This window comes from Aotus nancymaae, unplaced genomic scaffold (assembly GCF_030222135.1).
Source record: "Aotus nancymaae isolate 86718 unplaced genomic scaffold, 86718_ANA_hifiasm-v0.15.2.pri h1tg000064l_1, whole genome shotgun sequence".
Taxonomy (NCBI): domain Eukaryota; kingdom Metazoa; phylum Chordata; class Mammalia; order Primates; family Aotidae; genus Aotus; species Aotus nancymaae.
The window spans coordinates 2,463,916-2,490,071 of NW_026988479.1; the positions used below are offsets into that span (position 1 = coordinate 2,463,916).

The window sequence follows — 26,156 nt, forward strand, 5'->3', positions numbered from 1 at the left end:
GCTGCTGAATGGGTGCAGTGGGTAATGTTGTTGTTCTGGCCAGACTCCTCAAATCCCTTTTGACTGCGTGTGCCAGTGGGTTTGGTGAAATTTGCTTTCAGTGACCAGTGCCTGTAGCTTTGTTTCCTAGAGAGCCTCTGGTTGGGCAACTCTGAGGTGTCGCTTATGCCCTATCCAGGAGCTCCCCTGTGGGATCAGGTGAGGTTACTGATTGAGTCTTTACCTGAGGTCACAACTTCGCTTGATTCCCTGGCCTCCCCAGTCCTGCCTCCCTCACTCACTCACCAGTGACCTCTGGGAGGACTTTCTCACTAAATCACTTGCACATGAATCCTCATCTCAAATTCTGCATCTAGGGGTTTTGCCCACAGGAGTGGGTACACGAGAACTCTGAAGCAAAGCTCTGTGACCCATCCCCCCTTGCCAGGGTGAGTAGTAGGGACTGAGAGCCGGGGTGAGGAGCTCACCTTAAGATAAAGGGCATCAGAAGCGTGTCCCAGAGTCTTTAGGTTGTCCTAGTTTCGTATTTATTTTCATATCTTCAATTAAGTGGTTATAATGTTAATTAGTTGCCTGACCTTAAATTATTTAAGTCTCTGAGCCTTTTTTCATATCCCTAAGATGGAGATAAATAACATTTTCCTCTTAGGGCAATGATAGGGATTTAATGAGATAAGATAGGTAAAGTACTTAACATATTACTTATAGGTGGTGTTCAGATACTATTACCTATTCTTCTTCCAATAGTCTGTTTGGAAATTTATCTAGTAGCATTCTGGAAACATCGCCAGTAGGATGGGTTAAAGTCACAGAACAATTCTATAGCTGTGCACCCTTGTATTTCTGTGAATTCGGTAGACTTAGAGACAAAAGCTGTTTATACTTATGTAATCCAAGTGTCTCCGGATTTAGCAGCTGCTGATTGCAAATGTAGTCATATATGAAACCCCAAAAGTCAATAGCAATGAGCAAACCCCCATTTGATTGGCTTCTTGTTGACTGAAGGAAGCCTAATCTTTTATAGAACCCCCTCCAAGGGGTGCTCGCATAGGTCCACAATTATTCCTCATCAGTTTGCTGAGCCCAGATGTGTAGCTCCACATCCCTCTGCATGCAGGTTGCCATGCTGCTCCGATCAGTGCTGCTGTTGTTGCCACCGCCGCTGCTAGGGAAGATGGAGATTCCCACACATGATGTCATTTGGAAAATGGAGTCAAAATGCTGCACCTCCAGACCTATGATCCCCGTTGTTGCTTTTGTGAAGGTGGAGGATTTTTCTTTTCTATTTATTTTTATTTTTATTTTTTTGCACTCAGTTGGGAAAGTGACAGCAAAGTTGTCTGGGCCCACAGTGGTTGCTGACAGAGCTCTTTCAGCTACAGATGGCAGGCCCAGAGCTCTACAGTAGCCAGGCCCAATAATTCCAAGAGATAATGAAGTGCTAGAACGCCCTCCCCTTGTCTTTGTTATGTATGCACAAGTGCTGGTAAAGCACTCCTGAAGAATCATAATATCTCTGTGGTGGCCCAAGGTCAGGGAACTTGGTGGCTACCACATCTGATGCTGTCAAATGAAGAGAAAGTTTCTTCTCCCTCCCTCCCTCCCTTTCTATCTCTAGGGAGACACTAACTCGAGAGAGAGAGAGATTGAGAGAGAGAGAGAGAGAGAGAAAGAGAGAGAGAAAAAGAGACAGAAAGAGAGAGAGAGAGAGAGAGTGTGTGTGTGTGTGTGTGTGTGTGTGTGTGTGTGTGTGTGTGTGTAGACAGAGGTATCGGTGAAAGAGTGGGATGCAGGAAAAGCCAAAGGACCCATAATGAATTTACCAGAGCCCAAAGAGTTCCAGCATTTTAATATATTTTCAGTTAACACACAGAACCTGCTTTTCCTCAGGACAAACACATGCTGTCAATCTCCTTGGGTGGCAGTGAGTTCTGGAACCTGCCACATCCTGTAACCATAATTACCTCCACGCTACAACTTCAAGCCCTGTTGCGGGGTCTTATGGCAGAGATAAAGCAATTACTATTTAAAACCACCAGTGACTGACTGCGGCAGCTTCAGCCTGTAAGGAAGTAGTGTAATTTCTCTCTGGAGTAAATAGCCTTTTATTTAGTAAAGATGAGGCCCCCAGGGCATGATTTGGAAGGAGGCATTGAAACAAAGAGATAGCTAAACCAATCAGCATAAAAAGTAAACAAGGATTTTCCAGGGGAGAAGAGCAGAGAAGGGAAGCCAAGGGCGCGGGAGGAAGGAGGGGTTAAGCCACAGAGTGGAAGGCTGTCAGTCAGTAGGGAACTCCACAAGTTGGACATCACCGGTGGCCAGGGAATGTTCAAAGACTAGGATGTTTGCATTGCTGTTTTTCAGCTGCTTGCTCTGTGCTGAAAGGTAACTGCCTGCAGTGAGGCCTTGTGTGAGTGGTGAGTGGTGTTTCTGGAATATCAAAGGAAAGAGTCTTCGTTCCAAATCTGATTAGCTAGAATACAGAGCAAATGGAACAGCTATGGGATGGGTAGGATCCTTTGGGGGGATTCGCAGAAATATTTAGGAGAAGACTGGGTTTGTATTAACCATAGAATGGGGGTGAGTGTCAGCCAATTTCATGTAATTCTCTGAAGACAAGAGGACTTCAATTGAAGTCTGGATGACAATCTAACCCCCTTGCAATCTGACTTCCACCCACCTGCTATATATGTCCCATGTGGCTGCATATATCTCAGTCTCAGTACATTTCTAGGTTTTCTTTTTCTCCCATCTAAGGAGTCTCCTCAAACCCATGCAAATCACTGGATGCAAATGGATAAATAGGAAGACAAGTGTGTGTAATTAACATGGGGAAAAAGCAGGGCTCATGGGGTGTAATCATGAAGCAATTTTATTTTGCCTTCCCAACCCCTGGGTAAAAATTTTAGGTTGCCAAATATGATCTTTATTCAGCATAGAATATCAATACTCCAAACCTGATTTAAAATAAAATCTCCCCTTCTCCAGTTAAGCCCTGCCACAGGAAGCAGGGGCCTAGAGGTAGGGGAGGGGAGGTGGAGTCAGTGTCTGCCTCTCCTCTTCCTCCCTTGCTGGCCCCCACCCCCCAGGGTTGGACTAGGAGAAGGGGAAAAGAGTTACAAGGAGAGCAGAAAAGTTCTCACTTGACTGAAACTCTTTAGATGGGTTTGTGGTCCATAGGCCTGGCGGTGTTTAGGTTTGATGATCTCATCAGAGCTTTGGTCCTTTGGAGATCACTGAGGGCCATTCCCCAGAACTCCCTTCCTTCAGGTGAAGCCTCTATTATGACGATTGCTTATTCTTTCTGCAACACCCAGATATCTGGCAAGACCTTTAGCTTCTTTCCATGAGGGCCTGTTTACCCGTCTGGGAAGGACAGGACCAAAGGAGACCCACATTAACCTTTGTTATGTGGCTCATATTGCCCATAGGAAACCCTCACCCATTTTTCTCTCTGACAAACTCCAAGAGTATAGGCTGCCCAGTACAGCCACTCATTCTGACATATTCATTAGCTCATTTTAATTTTCAAGCGAGAGTGAGACGCTACCCTGTATGCTCCCTAAACTGCAGTCTGTTGAAATCCTGACCACTACCAGGCTTGAGACGAGGGGCAGGTTTTGCCTACCTGCCATACTTCGGGGAGGAAGGAACAGGGAGGAGGCCTGGGACGCATAGCATGGTTCTCTCCAACCAACACCCCTTTCTGTAAGTCCTCTGCTTTCAGGTGATTTTGTACCCTCCATATACATGAAAAGTTTAAGAGATGTCTCACCAATTATTGTCACCAACTATGAAGTTCCTGTGTGGAAATATAAAACAACTTGGATTGTGACATCTATCAACTTACGCTTTAGCTGAAATGTTCTCTCAGAAGCCAGGTTGCTTCTTTTTGTGTTCTGACTTCCATTTTGGCCATCCCAGCCGTCAGACCTGGTGGACTTTGTCTGAATTCCAATAGTATGATGTTTCAAGTTTTTCTTTTTGTTTGGGACATTTTCAATTCCAGTGACAATAAGTGGAACTAAATGGTGAAGGAGAGACGGGTTCTTTCCTCCATCTACTTCCCAGAAGTACTTAACGCTCAGCTTTGCCAAGTGCCCTTGTTACAATTCAGACGTGTCTTATGAGTTCTCCTTTTCAACCCTTGATGGAAGAACAGAACATGCTGAAGTGAAGGTATATTAGAATGGTTTTCTCTGATTTTTTTTTTTTAGATTTGATCCTAAATATGGTGTCATGAACTTCACATGTTAGGACTAGCAGAGTTTGGAGAATTATTATAAGCCCCTGTAAGCACAGAGCAAAGTAGAAAGTGATTTTCATCGTTTTCTTGCTCCTCCCACCATCCTACCTGGAAAATACACTCCCATTCTCATTTGGATGGATTTTTTTCCTGTATAGTGCAGTGGCCTTCATTTTAAAGTCTACAATTCCACATGATGATTTTGGGTTTAGAAGTTACGTCCTTGATGATGTGAAAGTAACATCAAATTTCAGATTTGTCTCGTGTAATGTGATACATGGACATGTGGTTACTGGTATTGGTTGCCTGCAGCCAAAGAACTATAAAAAGTACACCTAGGAATAGGGCCTATGGTTTTGACAGTAAGTATCATTAGAGATACAGCTTTCCTTCTAAGTTGGCCTACTAGATTGAGATTAATGAAGGAGTGTGTGTGTGTGTGCGCACGTGTGTGTGTGCGCACACACATACCATTCACTCAATCACTTCCAGTAAAATAACCCAGAGAAGACAAAATAAGTGGCCATTAGGGAAAATAAGTGGACCATGGGCACAGATAAACTCTTGTTCCATTCAGCTTGCTAATTAGTAATGAGCATAACATTCATTTTGTTTTAAAGGCCAGACAGTGTCATTTAGTAAAATAAACAAACAAAAACTCCTCCCTGCCATTTACTAATAGTCTGAAGCCTTGGTTGCTATTCTGCCTTTATCTGTTACTAACCATATGATCCTAGGTAATTGGAAACCTCTCTGAGCCTCAGGTTTCTGCAGCTATAAAATGGAGATAGACCTAACTATTGTGTTATCCTGGCCTTTAAAGTATATACTGTTCATGAAATTGGTCTGTAAACTGCACAGGGGGGCTTGGTGTAAGGTATTATGTTCAGGTGTGAATTGAGATTCCCTGAGGTATAGAGATCCAGCACTGGCACTTAAGGATCTTCAAGCAGGTTTTCAGTTTCAATTTATGCATGTACCCACCAGCTGTATTGACACAGCACAAAGCCAAGGGCAGATTTGACAATGATTTGTTTAATTTGATTGATGCGGACTGCAAAACTGGGCCATTCAGTCTGCAAAGTATCTAGGCTGTAATGATCTGATATTGGCTGTCTACATTCATCAAATTAAGTGGATAATTAGCAAAACAGCATTTGACTTTGTGATGTAAAGGCAGTAATTGTGGTTCTTTCTCAATTAAAAATCTCATCCAAAGTCGTGACTTTGGTTGTCACATCTGTGCAGATGATTTTCCACATTTGTTTGTACCTCTAGCTTTGAATTCTTTCTGAAAAGACTATATTATTTTCACAACAGACACAGGTATTTTCCTACAACCTCTCCCTCATGCATTTTCCCTCTCCATTATTCCTTCCTGGGAGCTTCATTTCTTTATCCCAATCAGCCAGTCTCAAATTCCCGGGGTCAACTCTGACTCCTCTCTTCCCCACACCTTCCCTAGTCAATCAGATGCCAAGTTCTATCAATTCTATCTATGAAACCTTTGAAATCTTCCTTCTCCTCTCTAATTCTACTGCCCTGCTATCCTACTACTTCATCAAGGCCCAGCCTATTATTACAAAAACCCTGTACTTGGCCTCCCTTTTCCAGTATTGCCTCATTCCAACTCAGCCTATACGTTAATGCTCTCATTCTGCTTTTTGTCTGCTCAAAAATCCCCTGGGGGATTCTTACTGTCTAAGAAACGAAGCCTGAATTCTTCCTCCTGGCGTTCTCAGTATTGCAAGGCCTGGCTCTAACCTGGCTTTCCCACTTTATCTTCTCCTTCTCCCCTTCACGTACATGACTGAGTAACTCTTGGTTTCCTGCACGGACTCACTTCCCTTTTGGATGCTGTCCTATGGTCACACATCTCCCTCCTCTGGAAATTTCCTCCTCCTCATTATAGCCTTCAAACCCCACTCCAAGCCCCACTTATTCTTCAAGAGCCATTCAAATGCCACCTCCCCACTGTACTCCTTTAGGCTTTTGGTTGGACTAACTCTCCCTAATCTGTACTCCACTGCACTTTAACAAGATCTGCCCTACTTTCTTTCCTTTAGACTATAAATTCCTTTAAGGTAGGATTTGTGCCAGAGTCATCTCTATATTCTACAGGGTCCACATATCCTGCATATAGTAGCTGTTCTTTAAATAACTGTTGAATAAATGAATGCTTGGAAAGAAAGCATGCTGCTAATCATATTGTTTCTTATCTTCTAATGTGGGATGCAACTTCTTATTTGACTATGTAAACTCATGTGATGAAGTATTTTCTTTCAAGGACACACAATATGCTCCTATGGCTTCCTTCTCTCTGATAAGGTTGGTCTTTTACCAGTGGTTTGTGGCACTAATTATAGGAGGGAGGAAAGGAAATTCTGGAAAGTAGATTACAGAAGAGGAAAACGAACATGAAAATTCTAAGTATAAATGGAAAATAGTGTGTTTGCAAAGAAGGATATCTTGAAAGGCAGCATTCCTCTAGGGCAGTGCTAGTTTTTAGAGAGATAGAAGAAAAATCAATGTATTTATTAAAGGAAAAACTGAACTTGTAAGAATTGTAGAATAATCAAATTATTGTGAAATTGGGCCAGACTTTCCCCAGAATTCTGTGGCCCATTGGATTTGACAAGATTAGACAAGAGAGGTAAAAATGTCTGTTGGACTAAAGAAAAGGACTAATGGAGACAAATTATAGGTATGGTCATGGTTTCACCCCAAAGATAGATGGATGGTGTTTAAAAGACCATCATATCGTACAGATGGGAGCTTCTCTTGTCCCTCCCCATCTACCCAATGCATTGAAAGAGAAAAAGAATAAACCGAAGCAATGCATTTTGATGCAAAAGATAGAGACAGGAATGGTTAAAACTCAAGAAGAGAGGCAGGATTTCATATGGATATATTTCATAGTAAAACAATAAGTGTTTAAGAGTTTATTTTTAGGTTCACCGAAAGAGCTCAAAGGAATCAAAATGTCCCATACTAAGATCCCTCCAAGAGAATCTTTTAGAGCTTTCTGATGGTATAATGTGATGGGTGAGTGAGTTTTCTTCAATATATTGCTGAAGAAAAAAATACTGCTCAATATATTATTTTAACACAGTATCTGTTAGGTTAAATGCTATTTAGATCAGTGTTAATTATTAAATATTCACAAAGGTTAGGATATAATCCTGCCTAAAGGCAAGAGGATGTCTTACATTTTCCAGAGCCTCTATGATTTTAAGTAAGTTTACTATTTTCAATACACGTGTAAATGTAAAACTAAAGTTCTGTGATCAAGTTCACTAGTCGGAAAAAACTTTTATGAGAGCTTTGGATCAGAAAACCTAGATTGTGGTCTATTGAGGTCTATGATCTTTGGGGAATTGATTGTATCAAAACAGATTTTATTATCTTACAGAGATGCTTTGTAAACTATTGGCTAATTTTATTTCAGGATATCCTCTTCAATTTTGTGTCCCCCCTGCTTATTAAATTATTGGGCTCAGGTTAAAAAGGAAATCAAAAGATCAAGGGGAAGATAATAAAAAGGTCGACATGCATATCGAGGAACCCCCAACATCTCCTCTTCATCTCCACTGTCAGCAGAGGCCAGATCCACTGAAATTGTTCTTGCCAAGGTCACCATGATCTCCAGGTTGCTAGATCCATTTGAGTTTTCTATTCATTCCATACCTGACATGACTTCTCAGCAGTATTTGACACAACTGACATTATCTCCTTCTTGAACTGTTTTCTATGTGTCTTTCAGAGCACTTGTTTTTTCTCTACTACCTAACTTGGCTGATCTTTCTCAATATCCTTTGCTGGATCATACTCTTCTTCATGGCCTTGGAAACGTGATGGGTACTGGTGCTCAGCCTTAGACCTTTTCTCCCTTTATACTTACATCCATTTCCATGACTCAAACACATCTACGGACTGATGATTCCAAAATATGTCTCCAGCTCCATCATCTTTCCAAACTATTGACTTGTTTTTTTTGGAGACGGAGTTTCGCTCTTGTTACCCAGGCTGGAGTGCAATGGCGCGATCTCGGCTCACTGCAACCTCTGCCTCCTGGTTCAGGCAATTCTCCTGCCTCAGCCTCCTGAGTAGCTGGGATTACAGGCACGCACCACCATGCCCAGCTAATTTTTTTTGTATTTTTAGTAGAGATGGGGTTTCACCACGTTGACCAGGATGGTCTCGATCTCTTGACCTCGTGATCCACCCGCCTCGGCCTCCCAAAAGTGCTGGGATTACAGGCGTGAGCCACCGCGCCCGGCCTAAACTACTGACTTGTATAGGCAACTGACCACCTGACATCTCCATTTGGATCCTAATATACTATCAAATATTATGTCTAAAGCACAACTTTTTTTTTTTTTGAGACAGAGTCTGTTGCTCAGGGTGGAGTGCAGTGGCATGATCTCGGCTCACTGCAAACTCTGCCTCCTAGGTTCAAGCAATTCTCGTGCCTCAGCCTCCCAAGTAGCTGGGATTACAGGCACGTACCACCGTGCCCAGCTAATTTTTGTACTTAGTAGAGATGGGGGGTTTTGCCATGTTGCCAAGGCTGGTCTCAGACTCCTGGACTCAAGCAATCCTCCTACCTCAGCCTCCCAAAGTGCTGGGATTGCAAGCATGAGCCACCGCACCTGGCCCAAAGCACAACTCTTAATCCTCTTCCCTGAACCAGCTCTTTCTGTAGACTTCTCCAGGTCAGTTAACGGAAACTTCAGTCTTCTAATTGGGCAGGCTAAAATTGCAAATGTCATAGTTGGCTTCTTTTTTTAAAATTCCGTTCCCATCTTATACCCAGTTGGTTTCACCTTCAAAATCTATGTGGAATTGACCATGTTTCACTCTTCCTCCCCATCACCATGCTTCTGCCCTATTCTTCTGTAGTTTTCTTCACACAGTAGCCACAGTTAACCTTTTAAAAGTGAGCTGAATAATGTCGCTCCTCCACTTCAAATTCTCTACTGGTCCCCATCTCTTTCATTGTAAAAACCAAGATTCCTACAAGGGTCTCTGGGGCCTAGCACATCTGGATTCCCACTATCAATTCTCAGTCTCTCTCTCTCTCTCTCTCTCTTTCTCCTTTGGTTTCATCTCTCCCTGCCCTCCTCCAGTGTTCTACTCCTTCTACATGGACCCCCGTGTTGTTCCCTCAATACCCCAGTTACTCTCCCTTCTAAGGGCCTTTTTTTCTATCTGTCTGGAACACTCTTGTCAGATATTTGCATAGCTCATTCTTTTGACTATGTCTTTGGCTACTGTCACCTTTTTAGGGAAGTTTGCCTCCACCAACCTGGTTAAAAGTCTAATCCTTCTGGCCCCTCAGCACTCTCTGTCTTTTATCTCTGCTTTCTTTTTCTTTGCAACATTTGTTGCTCTCTGACATAGTATACATTTAATATGTTTACTTGTTTATTGCCTATCTGCTCTACAAAACTAAAAGCCCCATGAAGGAGGGGTCTTTGTCAGCTTTGTTCAGTTTGTGTCCTCAGTGCCTGTCACAGTGCTTGGCACAGATAAGCCACTCAATAAATATTTTTTAAAAAAATGAATGAATGGGAAGTCCTAGCCAGAACAATCAGGCAAGATAAAGAAATAAAAGGCATCCAAATAGGAAAAGGAGAAGTGAAACTATCTTTCTTTTCTCACAATATAGTCCTACACCTAGAAAACCTTAAAGACCAAGGCAAGCAGATCATGAGGTCAGGAGATCGAGACCATCCTGGCTAACATGGTGAAACCCCATCTCTACTAAAAATATAAAAAAATTAACCGGGCATTGTGGTGTGCGCCTGTAGTCCCAGTTATGCGAGAGGCTGAGGCAGAAGAATTGCTTGAACTGGGAGGTGGAGGTTGCAGTGAGCTAAATTCATGTCACTGCACTCCAGCCTGGTGACAGAGGGAGGCTCCGTCTCAAACAAACAAAGAAACAAAAACCCAAGACCACCGAAAAGCTACTAGAACTGATAAGCTATTTTAGTAAGATTTCAGGATACCAAATGAATCTATCAATATATAAAAATCAGAAGCATTTCTATATACCAATAATGTCCAGGCTGAGAATCAAATCAAGAACATAAACTCATTTACAATAGCCACGAAGAAAATGAAATATCTAGGAGTACAGCTAACCAAGGAGATAAAAGATCTCTATAAAACACTGGTGAAAGAAATCAGAGATGACACAAATAAATGAAAAAACATTCCCTGTTCTTGGATTGGAAGAATCAATAATATTAAAATGGCCATACTACCCACAACATAGTGCCCAGAACAGATTCAACACTATTATTGTCAAAATACCAACATCATTGTTCATGGAATTAGAAAAAACTATTCTAAAATTCATATGGAACAAAAAAAAGAGCCCACATAGCTAAAGCAATCCTAAGCAAAAAGAACAAAGCTGGAGGTATCACACTACCTGACTTCAAACTGTGGAATAAGGTTATAGCAACCAAAACAGCATGGTACTGGTACAAAAGTAGACACACAGACCAATGGAACAGAATAGTGAGCCCAGAAATAAAGCCACATGCTTACAACCATCTAATCTTCAACAAGGCTGACAAAAACAAGCAATGGGGAAAGGACTCCCTATTCAATAAATGCTGTTGGGATAACTGGCTAGCCATACGCAGAAGGGTAAAACTATACCCTTACCTTTCATTATATACAACAATTAATTCAAAATGCATAGTGACTTAAGTGTATGACCTCAAACTATAAAAATTCTAGAAGAAACCCGAGGAAATACCCTTCTTGACATCAACCTTCACAAAGAATTTATGGCTAAGTCCTCAAAAGCAACTTCAACGAGAAACAAAAATTGACAAGTGGGACCTAAATTAAACTAAAGAGCTTCTGTACAGAACAAAACGAAACAAAACAAAAGACAAAAACCAAACCCTTAGCAGCAGAGTAAACAGAAAACCTACAGAATATGAGAAAATATTTTCAAACTATATATCCAACAAAGGTCTAATATCCAGGAATCTATAAGGACCTTAAACAAATCAACAAACAAAACACAAATAATCCCATTAAAAAATGGGCAAAGGACATGAATAGACACATCTCAAAAGAAGACATACAAGTGGGCCAACAAACATGAAAAACTACTCCACATTGCTAATCATCAAAGGATTTCAACTCAAAGCCACATGAGATACCATCTCATACTAGTCAGATAGACTATTATTAAAAAGTCAACAAACAACAGATGTTGGTGAGGCTAAGGAGAAAAGGAACCGCTTACACACTGTTGGGGAATGTAAATAGTTCAGCCACTGTGGAAAGCAATTTGGAGGTTTCTCAAAGAATTTAAAACAGAACTACCATTTGACACAGCAATCCCATGACTGAATATCTATCCAAAAGAAAATAATTTTGCCAAAAAGACATAATGTACTCATATATTCATTGCCATGCTGTTCACAATATTAAAGACATGGAATCAACCTAGGTGCCCATTAATGGTGGATTGGTTAAAGAAAATGTGGTATATATACACCGTGGAATACTATGAAGCCATAGAAGAATGAAATTATGTCTTTTGCTGCAACATGGAGGCAGCTGGAGGCTATAATCCTAAGTGAACTTATGCAGGAACAGAAAACCAAATACTGCATGTTCTCACTTATGTTTAGGAGCTAAACATTGAGCACACATGGACTTAAACACTGGGACAATACACACTGTAGAATACTAGAGGTAGGAGGGAGAAAGGAGGAAGCATGGGTTAAAAAACTACTAATTGGGTATTATGCACACTACCTGTGTGCAATGTACCCATGTAACGAACCTGCACCTTTAACTTCCATATCTAAAATAAATAAAAGTTGATTTTATTTTTTTAAGAATGAACGAACCAGTATTTGGAAGAAGATAGGGGCAACTCTCCCCGAGGCATTCTGCTTTGACTCCCAGAACACTTTGATCCTACCTTGCATAGGTTTCAGTCATACTAAATGCTCTTTTGTATTTTTTTCTCTAAGAAGTAAATATAATATCTCTTGGGTTCTTTCTTGTCTTTTCTTTTTGAGATAGGGTCTTGCTCTGTCATCCATGCTGGAGTGCAGTTGCACAATCATGGCTCACTGCAGTTTCAACCTCCCTCCTCAAGCAATCCTCCCGCCTCAGTCTCCTAAGTAGCTGGGATTACAGATGTACACCAGCATGTCTAGCTAATTTTTAATTTTTTGTAGAGATGGGGCCTCACTACGTTCCCCAGGCTGGTCTCAAACTCCTGAGCTCAAACCATCCTCCTGCCCTGGCTTCCCAAAGTGCTGGGATTACAGGCATGAGCCACCATATCCGGCCTCTTGTTTCTTTCTCTAGGTCATTAAGGATATTACTGATAGGGATGATCAACAAAGATCAAACCCGACAATATTGGTGGAATGACCAAAAAAAGAGAAAATATATTATAATGCCTATTATAAATGTTCAACATATGTTAGATGCATTGTTTACTATAGGTGCTGGAAAAAAGTGTGAGATTTATTTTTAAAGATCTGACAATATGCTATTTAGGAAAATAACATACGGGAGACTATTCATTCATGTGCCTACTCTACATACTCAGAGTGCCTTGTCCCTATCTCTGTAAAACCCTTAGCTATGGCTTTACACATTTGTCTTACGTTTAGCTTGTGAGTCCTTGAGTACAAGATCCCTCTTAATTTTTTTATATTCAAGTCTGAACATAGTCTCTGGGACATATAGTAGTAAAAGGTAGTATTGCTATCATAAATCATTATTAGAACAAATAAATGTGTGTTGAATGAAAATTATGGATATTAAATTCTCAAGGACTTTGGAAAAAGTAGAGATCAATAGGGACTAGGTAAAAGCAACACAATTAAGGTAGATTATTTGGTTTATTAGCCACAATAAAAGGCTCCTAATTCAGACATTTTCTCTTAAAAAAGAACAACATCCAAATTCTTTGAGGCTTGAATTAGTGTCTGCCTATATTGATTAGATAATATGGATAACTCATCTCATTTCAGGTTATTGCTATGAAGATACAATCTTCACATCACACTTGTAATTACCTTCTTCCAGAACCATATTGTAACTGCTTTAAAATTCTTTCAGGTGCAGAGAAAAGAAGGCATTCAATGGGAAAGAAAAAGATCTATGAGAAATTTAAAAGACAGGATAAAGCATTGTGTGTGCATATCTTTAGCAAATTGCTACTTTATGCTCGTCTCACAATATGTACCTTGGAATAAATATAATATACATTTAACAAAGGCATGGTAAACAATGTTTGAAAACATGAGAAAAAATGTACAGATCTGTGCTGCTTCTATATTTGATTGAAGCACTTCTTGCAGATTTATTGCCAATTAATCTCGAATTCCTTCATCAGAAAAGGCAACTATCACTATTGCCATCCTTACTGACTCTTAATAATAGCTATAATTTGGTGTAACATATACCATTCTGAGAAGTCATAATTTTTATTAATATTTGCATTTTTAACAATTTTATTTTCTAGCCCTGAGGATTCAAGGCTAGAATCCTTGAGGATTTTATTGATCTAGCCCTGCATGAACAGAGTGTGAATCATTCCAAGGTGGTGATTAGTTCCGATGCCCATTAATATGCATTAATGAATAACAGACATTAATAGGGCTCATTCATAGCTGAGTCTCCTGCTCGAATATGCCATTCTGTGTGTGTTTTGTTGCATGCGTGTGGTGCCATGGAGAAGGACTTTTCAGATCTCCCTTTGAGAGAACCTGCTGCAGGAGAAGAATCAGCATGCAGCCTCTAGCAGCTGTGGCTGTACCTTCAGATCTGCCAAGGTGTTTGTATTGAGGCCATGCTTTCCCTGGCTGCTCCCAAGCAATGACTGAGCATGAGAGTTACTGGTGCCAGGCAGGTGCCTGACTCCCCTCACAGGCAGCCCCTGCTTGGGATCTCCATGTTGTCCTGGCTGTTCTCAGAACTGCCCTGCAATCTGATGTTCTTCCTACCCAGTTTTTCTCCACTGTTGTCAGACATGCACTGCTGTCTGAAGGTTCTCTCTATTTACTCCTGCTCCTTCACAGGCATGTCTCTAATAAGTCTCTTGCGCATCTCATTCTGTCTCGGTGTCTGTTTCTTGGAGCATCTGAATTGACACAGGTAGTACCAGAAGTGGTGTGAGGAAATACTAAGATAAGATTTGAGGACTGGCTCACTTACTGCTTGGTTGGTAAGAAGGATCCCAGCCTGAATAGAACATGGGACATAGATAATCCCTGGCACAAGGTAGTGGTCCACTTGTTAAAGATTTCTCCTGTGATGATTTGGGGAAAATGTCCCGGTGGAGAGAAACACCTTTATCAGTGTGATGATTCAGGTATTTGAAAGATATGAGGGAATGATGTCTACAATAACTGTGAGGTTGGCTGGTGGTAATGATGCCTCTGGGAGTGAAGGACAACTGAAGAGAAACTGAGGCAGTTAACAAAGAGCTAAAGGCTAAATCTGAGCTCCAGAGGACTTGGTAGTTTACAAAGAGGCCCTTTTCTACTTCAGTGGGAGTTTGGACACAGCCGGGAGGCAGACTCAGAATGCAATGGAATTTCAGAGTTTGGGATGCATTTAAATGCTCAGCAAAGGCATATCTGTTATGTTAACTTCAGGTCTTTGACTAGGAAAATGTGGGACCCTGAAATATGGGATAGAGACATTTGCAATGGATGCCCCTAAGAATTGTGGCTCTGCAGAAACCTTGAATCCTCAGAGCCTACAGGGGTGGCCCACCACTCCCTAGTCACACTAGCACTTGCCCCCATCTCCTCTCTTGGCCGTTAGATTCACAACTTGGGCTAAATTCCAGCATAACCTGGCTGGAGATATACGAGGCCTGATAAGGGAGGAAAGAGATTATACCCTGAAGGAGCTGCAAGTATTGGCTGTCCTGTACCAGCAGGATTCAGAGGAATATTGGATTCTGAGGGGCCTTCATTCAGAGGAAAATTGGATTCTGAGGGGCCTTCATTAAAGGGACCAGACAAAAGATTCTTTAAACCAGAATTCATTGACTTGGGGGCACTTTCTCAGGACATGAAATTTAACACGCTGGCAAGGATCCTAGGAGATGGGGCAGAATTGCTGCTAGAGTGACTCCTAGAAATCTGAAGGAAGCAATGGGCCATGAGAAGAAAAGTAAAAATAGCTGAGTTTTTCTGACAGAAAGGAAAAGACTTAGGAAAATGGGCCAGATGGAATGAATATGTTAAGTGAGACCCTAAGACCTACTGGAGTCTTAGGATCCATGGGAGGGTCTAGAGGGCACACCACACACCATGGCCATCAGGAATGTGCCAGTGAGATGGCACCAGTCTCTCTAAACCCAGTGGAGAGCCTCCTCTGCAGGTCAGGGTAGATGGTAGGACAGGTGGATCCCAGGGCTGGGCTCATTAACAACCATGGGAATAATCCCTTCTTTGACTTCAAGAGAGGTCAGATGTTGGTATCTAACTGCCTGAAGCTGGGAGGTCAGAATGACTATAATGATTAGCAAGGTTAGAGGTGCAGTTGAGGGGGCTTGACATGCAGGTGGTTGTGAAGACAGTTTAGAAAGCAGGGTATCTTTAGGGACAGCATAGACAGGCAGCCAATAAAGCTGCTGCTGAACATCTTTAATCAGAAGACAAGAATAGAACAGCAGGAGAATGAAGGTGATTCTCCAATAAAAAAGCTCTTCCTCTGTTATTGGATCTTAGCCAGTTTTCAAAACTAGAGCTCACTGACTGAAGAGTGGCTGGACTCCCAGGAAGAAGGACCTTGCAATACTGTAGCCAGAATATACTGTGATGGCTCTTCTAGTCCTTCTTCAAAAAGACCATGACCATTTACTTGGATGACTATACACCAGGGAAAGAAGAATACTCAGACATTTTGAGGTCTATGTAAACAAAGTATAAATTGTTGCCAGAGCGCCAAAGCATCATTGTGGGCCCCCTTGTTAGAGTGGGGGGAAATGAGACAGAAAATACAGTGCTGGTTAATTTCTGGCTTCCAGCTGGCTTATGGGTCTGCAGACATGCCCAGTGGTTATTTCTCTGGTGTCTGAGTACATTACCAGAACTGATAAACTTAAAGAGTAACTCCCACATCGGATCTTTGGCTATGGGATAAGCACTATCATGGTGGGAAAGGTTAAGCAGAAGCCTTTAAAACTCCCACCCCTCCATGGCCAACAGTGTAAATCAAAACAAATTTCACATCCTGGGGAAGAGTGGAGATTACTACCACCATTAAAGGCCTAAATACTGCAGGGGTGATACTCTCAATCATCTCTATTTAATTCACCAATCTGGGTCCTGCTCAACCTGAATGAATCCTGGAGAAAGACTGTAGACTAGCACAGATTCAATCAAACAGTAGTCTCAATTGCTGCTGTTGTTTTGGTCATGTTTTTATGACTGGAGTAGATTAATAAATCCTAAGCTACATGGTATATGGCCATTGACTTGGTGAAATATTTTCTATTGCAACTAGAAAAGAGGATCAGAAATAGTTTAGATTGTGGAATGGACATTATTTATCTAGAGTTTTGCCCCAGGGCTATGTTAAGTCTCCTACTCTTTATCATAGTATAATCTGAAGATATCTGGACCACCTGAACATCCTGTGGTTTGTTACATTGATTCATTATATTGATAACATCATGTAGCTTTGGCAGGACAAGCAAGAGGTTACTAGTATGTTGGGAGCCTTTGTTAAGAACATGTTTTTCAAAGATTGGAAAATAAACCTTATGAAGATTCAGGGAACTATAGTTTCAGTAAAGTTTATAAGACTCCTACTCTAGTCCATGTATTGGGCCAGCAGATCCAGGGTGTGATGCAAGCAGCTCTACTGCTGGGGCCATATCATATGGCCACTGGAGTTGGAGGTGCTGGTGGTAGGAAAAGATTCAGCATGGGATTTATGGCAAGACTCAGAGGGAGAATCACAATGAAGGGCCCTGGAATTCTGTAGCAAGGCTATGTCATCTCAGTAGAAAATTACACAGTTATTTTGCGAATGTTTCTGGCTGGCTTCTGTGGTTTAAATGTGTCTCTCAAAGTTTACACATTAGAAACCAGGTCCCCAGTGCAACAGCATTGAGAGGTGGGACCTTTATGAGGTGATGAGGTCATGAGGGCTATGCCCTCACAATGTCATTATTATCAGGAGTGGGTTAGCTTTGTGCGAGTGGGTTTTTATAAAAGGACGAGTTCAGTGCCTTTCGCTGTCTTGCAAAAGACTTTGCTCTTTTGCCCTTCCATTTCCATCATGGGATGCAGCAAGAAGGTCTTTGCCAGATATAGGCCCCTCAATCTTGGACTTCCAAGCCTCCCAAACTGTAAGAAATAAATCTCTGTTCTTTATAAATTACCCAGTCTCAGATATTTTGTTATAGCAGCATGAAATGAGCAAAGACATTGGTGTATTACAGTGTCCTGATTGAAATAGGATGCTTGACTATATGGTACCAAGTGACCATGCATTATTCGGTCACAAGGAGCCAGCAACAATGCATCTTAAGATGGAAATTGTGCATCTAAGATTCAGTCTATGCAGAGACAAAGGGCATGAATCAGCTGTATAAGCAGGTGGCCCAGATCTGCTGTCACCTATCATAAATGCACTAGCACCCCTCTCCAAGCTCACATTTATGGTCATATAAGGGGGTCTTATATGGTCATCTCAAAGTGAATGAAAAACCTTGAACTTGGTTTACAGATGGGCCGGCCAAATAAATTAGTGCAGCCAAAAAAGGACAGTGCCTACATTACAGCCACTCAAAGTGGGGCTTTGAAAGACAGCAATGAATGGAAATCCTCCTAATGGGTGAAGCTGTAAGTGGTATATCCAGTCATTCACTACATGTGGAAGAAGAGTGACCACAGCTGGTCAGGGGCATAAAAGACAAACAACTGGGAGATTAGAAACAAAGAAGCCTGGGGGTAGAGGCATGTGGATGGACATGTGGGATGGGCCTCAAGTGTGAAGACTTTTATATCACACGTTAATGCACATCAGAAAGCATCCACCATAGAAAAGTCCTGAACAACCAAATAGACAAAATTACTCAACCAATTCATGCCATCATTGTCCATCATGGAAGTGGCTCAATGGGCACATGAGTGGAATGAATATGGTGGCAGAAAAAGAGGCTACACGTGGGCCCAAAAATAGGGCTTCCAGTTACCAAGCTTACCTAGCCACTAGGTTGTTTGAATGCCCAAATTGCCAGAACATAGATCAATGCTGAACACCTGATATGACACCATTCCTCAAGGAGACCAGCTTGTTGGGGCAAGTTTGCTACATTGGACCCCTTCTATCCTGAGAGCTATCTGTGGTTTGTCTTCTCAGGATCAGATATTTATTCTACCTGTTCTTGGTATGGGTTTGCTTTTTCTTCCCTCAGGGTCTTAGTCAGCAACACTATCCAGGGGTTTCTACAATGGCTGATCCACAGGCATGGAATTCTACACAACATAGTATCTGTCCAGGGACCACGTTCACAGTAAAGGAATTGTAAGAGTAGGCTTACGACACTGGAATCCAATGGAAATATCAAAAATTGCACCATGTAGAAGGAATTGGCTTTGTAGAGCTTAGAAACTGAAGGCCCACATGAAGTGCTGCTTTGGAGGCAATACTTTGCAAGGAAGAAATGTCATTGCTCCAGAAGTATTACATGCACCAAGTTAGACACCTGTATTTGATGCCATGCCCCCAATAGCAAGAATACATGGATCCTGAAACCAAGCTGTATTAGTCCATTCTCATACCGCTATGAAGAAATATTCAAGACTGGGTTATTTATAAAGAAAAAGAGGTTTAGTGGACTTACAGTTCCACGTGGCTGGGGATGCCTTACAATCATGATGGGAGGTGAAGGAGGAACAAAGGCATGACTTACATGGTGTCAGACAAGAGTGTGTGTGCAGGAAAACTGCCCTTTATAAAACCATCAGATCTCTTGAGACTTATTTACTATCATGAGAACAGCATGGGAAAAACCCACCCCCATGATTCAATTACCTCCAAACAGGTCCCTCTCATGACATGTGGAGATTATGGGAGCTACAATTCAAAATGAGATTTGGTTGGGGACACAGCCAAACAATATCATTCTGCCTCTGGCCCCTCCCAAATTTCATGTCTTCACATTTCAAAACACAGTCACGCCCTTCCAACAGTCCCCCAAAGTATTAACTAATTCCAGCATTAACTCAAAAGTCCAAGTCCAAAGTCTCATCTGAGACAAGGCAAATCCCTTCTGTTTATGAGACTGTAAAACAAAAAAGCAAGTTAGTTACTTCCTAGATACAATGGGGGTGCAGGCATTGGGTAAATACACCCTTTCCAAATGGGAGAAATTGGTTAAAACAAAGGGGTTACAGGACCCATGCAAGTCCAAAATCCAATAGAGCATTAATTAAACCTTTAAATTCCAAAATAATCTCCTTTGACTCCATGTCTCACATCCAGGTCATGCTGATGCAAGAGGTTGACTCTTATAGCCTTGGACAGCTCTGTCCCTATGGCTTTGCCGGGTACAGCCTCCCTTCTGGCTGCTTTCACGGCTGTCATTGAGTGTCTGCGACTTTTCCAGGTGCACAGCGCAAGCTGTTTGGGAATCTACCATTCTGGGGTCTAGATGATGGTGGTGCTTTTCTTATAGTTCCACTAGGCAGTGATCCAGTAGAGACTCTATGTGGGGGCTCTAACCCCACATTTCCCTTCGCACTGCCCTAGCAGAAGTTCTCCATGAAGACCCTGCCCCTGCAGCAAACTTCTGCCTGGACATCCAGGCATTTTATTATATCATGAAATCTAGGCAGGGGTTCCCAAACCTCAATTCTTGTCTTCTGTTCACCCACAGGACCAATACCACATGAAAGCTGCCAAGGCTTAGGGCTTGCACCCTCTGAAACAAGGGCCTGAGCTGTACTTTGGCCGCTTTAAGTCACGGTTGGAGCAGCTGGGATGCAAGGTACTAAGTCCTGAAGCTGCACAAAGCAGTGGGTACCTGGTCTTGGCCCAGGAAACCATTTTTCCCTTCTAGGCCTCAGGTCCTGTCAATGAGAGGGACTGCTGTGAAGGTCTCTGACATGCCCTGGAGATATTTTCCCCATAGTCTTGGTGATTAACATTTGGCTTCTTGTTACTTATGCAAATTTCTGCAGCTGGCTTGAATTTATCTCAATAAAATGGGGTTTTCTTTTCTATAGCATCATCAGGCTCCTAATTTTTCAAACTTTTATGCTCTGCTTCCTCTTGAATGCTTTGCTGCTAGAAATTTCTTCTACCAGATACCCTAAATCATCTCTCTGGATTTCAAAGTTCCACAGATTTCTAGGGCAGTGACAAAATGCCTTCAGTTTCTTTGCATAGCAAGAGTGACCTTTACTCCAGTTTCCAACAAGTTCCTCATCTCCATCTGAGACCACCTTAGCCTGGACTTTATTGTTTATATCATATCAGCATTTTGGTCAAAGCCAAAGCCATTCAACAAGTCTCTAGGAGGTTCCAAACTTTCCCACATCTTCCTGTCTTCTGAGCTGTCCCAGCTCAGAAGTTCCAGATGTTCTCACATTTTTCTGTCTTCATCTGAGCCCTTCAAACTGTTCCAACCTCTGCCTGTTACTCAGTTCCAAAGTTGCTTCCACATTTTCAGATATCCTTATAGCAGCATCTGGTACCAATTTACTGTAATTTCTCATACTGTTATGAAAAAATACCAGAGATGGGGTAATTTATAAAGAAAAAGAGGTTTAATGAACTCACAGTTCCACATGGCTGGGGAGGCCTCACAATCATGGTGGAAGGTGAAGGAAGAGCAAAGGCATGTCTCATATGGCAGCAGGCAAGAGTGCATGTGCAAGGGAACTGCCTTTTAGAAAACCATCAGATCTCATGAGACTTATTCACTATCATGAGAACAGCACGGAAAAACCCATCTCCATGATTCCATTACATCTCACCAGGTCCCTCCCACAACATGTGGGGATTATGGGAACTACAATTCAAGATGAGATTTGGGTGGAGACACAGCCAAACCATATCACAAAGAGTTGAAGCAGGAATATTCCCAGTTACCATCACTCTCAGTACTCACCTAAGGAAACATTGCTTCTCATCCCTACAACTCTGGGCTTTGCAGGATTAGGGGTCCTTGTCCACAAAGTGTGCATACTCTTGCTGGGGACACAACAAGGATCCCATTGAACTACAAGTTCTCATTGTTTTTGGCCTTTTGGAGTCTCTGTTTAGAAACCAGGAGGCAAAGCAGAAGTCACTATTTTGGAAGGGGTAATTGTCCCTAATCAATAGGTGGAGGTAGGGCTGCTTTTCCACAGTAGGAGATGGGAAGAAAACATGTGGAATGCAGACCATGTACTTAGGTACCTCTTGCTACTTCCTTACCCAATTATAAATGTAAACAGATATGTGTGTCTGCTCTGGCCTGAGAAGGTATGAATACCAGTGGCTCAGGCCCCTCAGGAATAAACATTTGGGTCTTACCTTAAGATAAGCCACCAAGACCTATAGAGGTGACAGCTGAGAGTGAGGGACAGTTAGAATGACAGTGGAGAAGGGACATGTGATTACTAGCTTTGGCCCCAAGGACAAATGCAGCAATGACAGGGGTAGTTCTTCTCATTAACCTCCTTCTTCTAAGTTTGCTTTCAGGGAAAAACGTCCATGAATCGTGGAGGACTGCTCCAGTATTGGGAATTGTCACAGTATCATTCTCATTTTTCATTGCTTATTTTCACAGAGTATCATTTCCATCTTATAGTTGCTACCAGTTTTCTACATTTTTTCAGAGCTTTTGCATATAATCCAGCTATTTTTACCTTCCTTAAAATTTTAAGCCTCTGATTAAGCATATAAATGTTCAGAAGCATATATAATGATAAAAAATAATGTAGCTTATTAAATTCAAAAGAGGTGACTTGTTTAACCTTATACATTATAAAAATTATAAGCCTAATTTAAAAATGATTAAGTAAATAATCAGAAACTAATACCATTTTAAAAAATAGTCACTACCTGTCTTACACTGTCATTATCGACACATATGGTGGGTGTGATTTTCTGGTGGTTGCTATGTGCCTTCTTATTCTTCATTTAGCGTGAAACTGACACCCAGCTGAAACCAGATGGAGTTTGTTATCTACAGTTTACAATTTATGTTTGTACAGCTTCTTAAAAACTATTTTTTCTTATATCACTTTAGATGCACTGAAAACTCTGAGTTAATTAAGACAGGTGTCATTTTTTTCCCTGCCAAAAATTGAAGCTCAAAGACACTTGGTGATTTGTTTTAATCACACGGTATGAATGTTAAATAGCGTTGGCTTCTGGACCCTGCATCATCTGACTCCAAATTTCATTCTCCTCCTAATACTTTAAGTGGCCTCCTCTTCATAGAAACAACCATGAAGATCTTCAGAAAAAACACATAATAGAGTCACAACAAGAAGAGTCAGTTTTTTAATTTACAAGTTTCAGTGATTATCCATACCATTCAGAAAGCTGTACCATGCCCTTGACATTTTTCCAGGGTAAGCAGCTTGCATTAGATATTGCACTATATTGATGTTTCCTATTATTAAAAATATCTTTAATTATCTAAAAGATAAACAAATGCAATGGAGAATAGGCAAAGAAGCAAATAACATTAACTTTCAACTCCACATTCCAAATAAAATGATTTCCCACTCACCTTTGGGCTTATATTTTATGATATGCAGCAGACCAGTATTCAGTTTCATGCTGTTTTTCTGAAACTCCTTTATTTATTTTTCATTAATCTGTCTCCCTTATGTGCCTGGTGCTCAGTAATCTGCTCATCTCTAGCATGATCTATACTATAATCCATCGCTTCTCTCTCCATGCATTTTAATGAAACAATTTTTGCCTCCTTTACATAACTGCTGTCCTGATTTCATACTACAACATAACCATTTATTGTCACATCATTGAAAGCAAATCTTTAAAGGAATACCTCAAAACAGGATAGATAACAGAATTTTTATTTATTCCTTTTTTTTTTAAAAAAAAAAGAAGAGGGCTTTGTGAACTCAGCAGTATTTTCATCATTTAACTTTCAGTAGGTGCTCAGGTTTGGAAACAGATATTCCCTGGACAGCAATCCAAGTGGGAAACACATTGGCAGTCAGAATCCTTTGTCCCCTTCATGCCCCATCACTTGGCTGGTTGTTATAAATCCTTGCCCTGCTTTTGCTGGGCTATCCTTCTGGGATGGTTTCTGTAGCCAAAGAACAATAGAAAACCATGAACCATGCAGGAAGTACTTACTCATTGTTGCTGTCTTGTTTCTGTGTTCCTGCTAGCATTGTCTTGCTCCTCTGGTCCCTGGCCTTTGGTGTGGACTTGGACCTACTCCTCTGCTCTGCCTGCCAGTATCTGCACATTCCAGACCTGTGTTTGCCTGCCTGGCTTCTGACCCTTGCTCCCTGTGTGAGGTCTGATTCACTGCCTTACCCTGACCCTGGCATTCTAGATAATGTCCTTCTCCTGACTGTTCTCAGGTTACTCCTTGCTCTGGACTTCCGCTTCCACATTTGCCGCAGCTTGCACCCATTGTTGGTCTTTTCCTTCATTTCCAATCTTGCATTAGACTTTTAGGTCCTGTATTCATTCAACAACCAACTATTAACTGCCTCATGTGTGTAGTGGATAAATAAGACTAAGGCTCTACCCTTATAGAATTTATCGACTAGAAAATAAATAGACCCTCAAAAGGGATGGATCTGAATTTTGAGGAACTTATGGCTTGTACAAATTTGGGACCCTGATTAAGAAGAAGAATGCAAAATTATATATATGTAGCTGAGAGCCCTGGAAGGGGTCTATGCAAGTGAAGACCCTAAATCTTCATTAGTTTCACAGTAAATTCACCTGTGTGCACAAACAATTTTTAAAAGAGGTCAACTTCTGGGGTAGAAATGCGCAGGAAGTATTATGAGGACACCCAGGAAAGGCAACTGACCCACCTTGGGTGTCAGCAATGGTTTCCTGGAGGTGGTTTCCCTACTCATTTCTAAAGACTGTGCTATTTAACTAGATGAAGGAGAGGGGAAAAGAGGAGGTGGACAGTGTTCCAAGCAGAGCACCCAGCACATAGATGAAGACCACAACAGTAAGTCCTGAGCAGCTCCATTTTCCTGGAGCATGAAGGACATAACAGATAGAATGGAATAGTGAGACTGGATAAAAAAAGGTTGGGATTTAAGCACTGAGACTCTTTGTGCCACAATAAGGATCTTGAATATTACTCTGTGCATACATGTTCATCTCAGATAAAGCACCCTGGCAGGAAAATATGCAAGTATGGCAATCAGTTCAGAGATGTGGCAGTTGTTCAGGCAAGAGGTGACAGAGTTATGAACTAAAGACATAATCTCAGGAATAAAGAGAAGAGATGAATCAAGAAATAGGTAGATTAAATGTCAGGTTGATGAAAAGTAGAGAGGATCCTCTAGGCTCTCTAGCTTGGGTGAAAGAGTGGATGGTAGAAACATCAGATGAAAAATGGGGTAGGGAAGGAAGATGGTTTGAGAGAAGACCATATATTTAAACAGCATGATGGAAGTGATTGTTTTAGAAAAGTGATATCTGAATCAAGCTGGGGGAGAAATCTGGGCAGGAGGTGCACATTAAAGAAGCATCAGTACAAAAGTAGCCGTTGAAAACCAGGAAAGGAGTAAGCTAACCCAGGGAGATGTAGAGAGAAAGAGTGCAGGAGCCAAGATGGGAACCTGGAAAAGGAGCTTGGGAAGGCATTAGAGCAAACCAGAGGGAGGCGTGAGGAAGCCAGGGGAGTCTAGTGTCACAGCACTCAAACGAGTAAGAGGATTCAACATGCCAAATGCTACAGCCTTGCAATTAAATGACTGAAAAATGTTCATTGTGTTTGTCAATAGGATTTAATTGGAGATGAGGATGAGAGTACTTGGAGAGCACTGATGGGAATAGACCAAGTATCTATCAATAGGTCAAGGCTTATATGGGAGGGAGGAAGTGGTGACAATGACTATGGGATGCTGTAAGGAAATTTTTGGATGAGAAAGGTTTGAAAGTTATTGAGCTTCAGATTGAGTGATTGGAATCTTAGAGATCATTTCATTTTATTTCATTTCTTTTTCTTTTTTTTTTTAAGATGGGAGATGCTTGAGCATTGTAATAGCCTGAGTGTTTAAATGTTCAGAAGGTGGGATGGGATGGGAGGTGGGCTAGAACCAGGTCCTATTAACTATGACCTTGGCTGCTTATTGTCCCTGGGAACCTGAACTCCTGATCCTTTCACTCCTTCTAGAAGATTAAATTTACCCCTTTCTAAGGTGACTAGTACAGATCTGGCTGGTTGGTCTTAATAATCTTTTATGTTTCTGTCAACTGTAAGGTTTGGTGATTGATTTATTGATGGCCCAAAGAAACGTAAGTGCATTTGTTGGTCTAGAGTATTATATTGAGTCAGGCTACCATGGAATAAAAACAGAGGAAAGAATGAAATATGGTGGAAAGGAATTATCCTTACCCTCTGACATCCCTCTCCATTCTGTAATGATCATTTCCTTGCTGACTTGCCCTTGTAGAGAGCTATTTGCTTCAAAGGGAATAGCATTATTTTTGGGTAGAAAAATATGAGGTAATGGTAAGTTTGCTACTACTTCTGGAAACCTGTGATTTAGGACATTATTAAAACTGCCGGTAGCCATTCTAGAGGTAAGGGAGATCAAAAGCTATGTCCCAGAGGCCATCTCAAAACTGTGAAACTCAGTTCCCTGCTTGCTAGCATCTGAGAGTAGAGAAATTAGGCTCTGACAATAAATGTAAAAATGCTTTATAA

The 26,156-nt window shown here is 41.4% G+C and overlaps 1 protein-coding gene across 2 annotated transcripts in view; it reads right to left on the minus strand.

Moving 5' to 3' along the window:
* The window catches only part of LOC105714194 (glutaredoxin-like protein C5orf63 homolog), a 67,381-nt gene extending 43,412 nt beyond the window's left edge, over nt 1-23,969 (minus strand). Inside the window, exon 1 of one of the 2 annotated variants that reach the window (XM_064366279.1) lies at nt 21,393-21,409. The gene's annotated coding sequence lies outside the window, so the exon portion shown is untranslated. Of the gene's footprint in view, nt 1-21,392; nt 21,410-23,602 lie in introns of those variants that run through there. The other variant, XM_012448101.3, reaches the window with a different exon arrangement.
* Nucleotides 23,970-26,156: the final 2,187 nt, after the last annotated feature.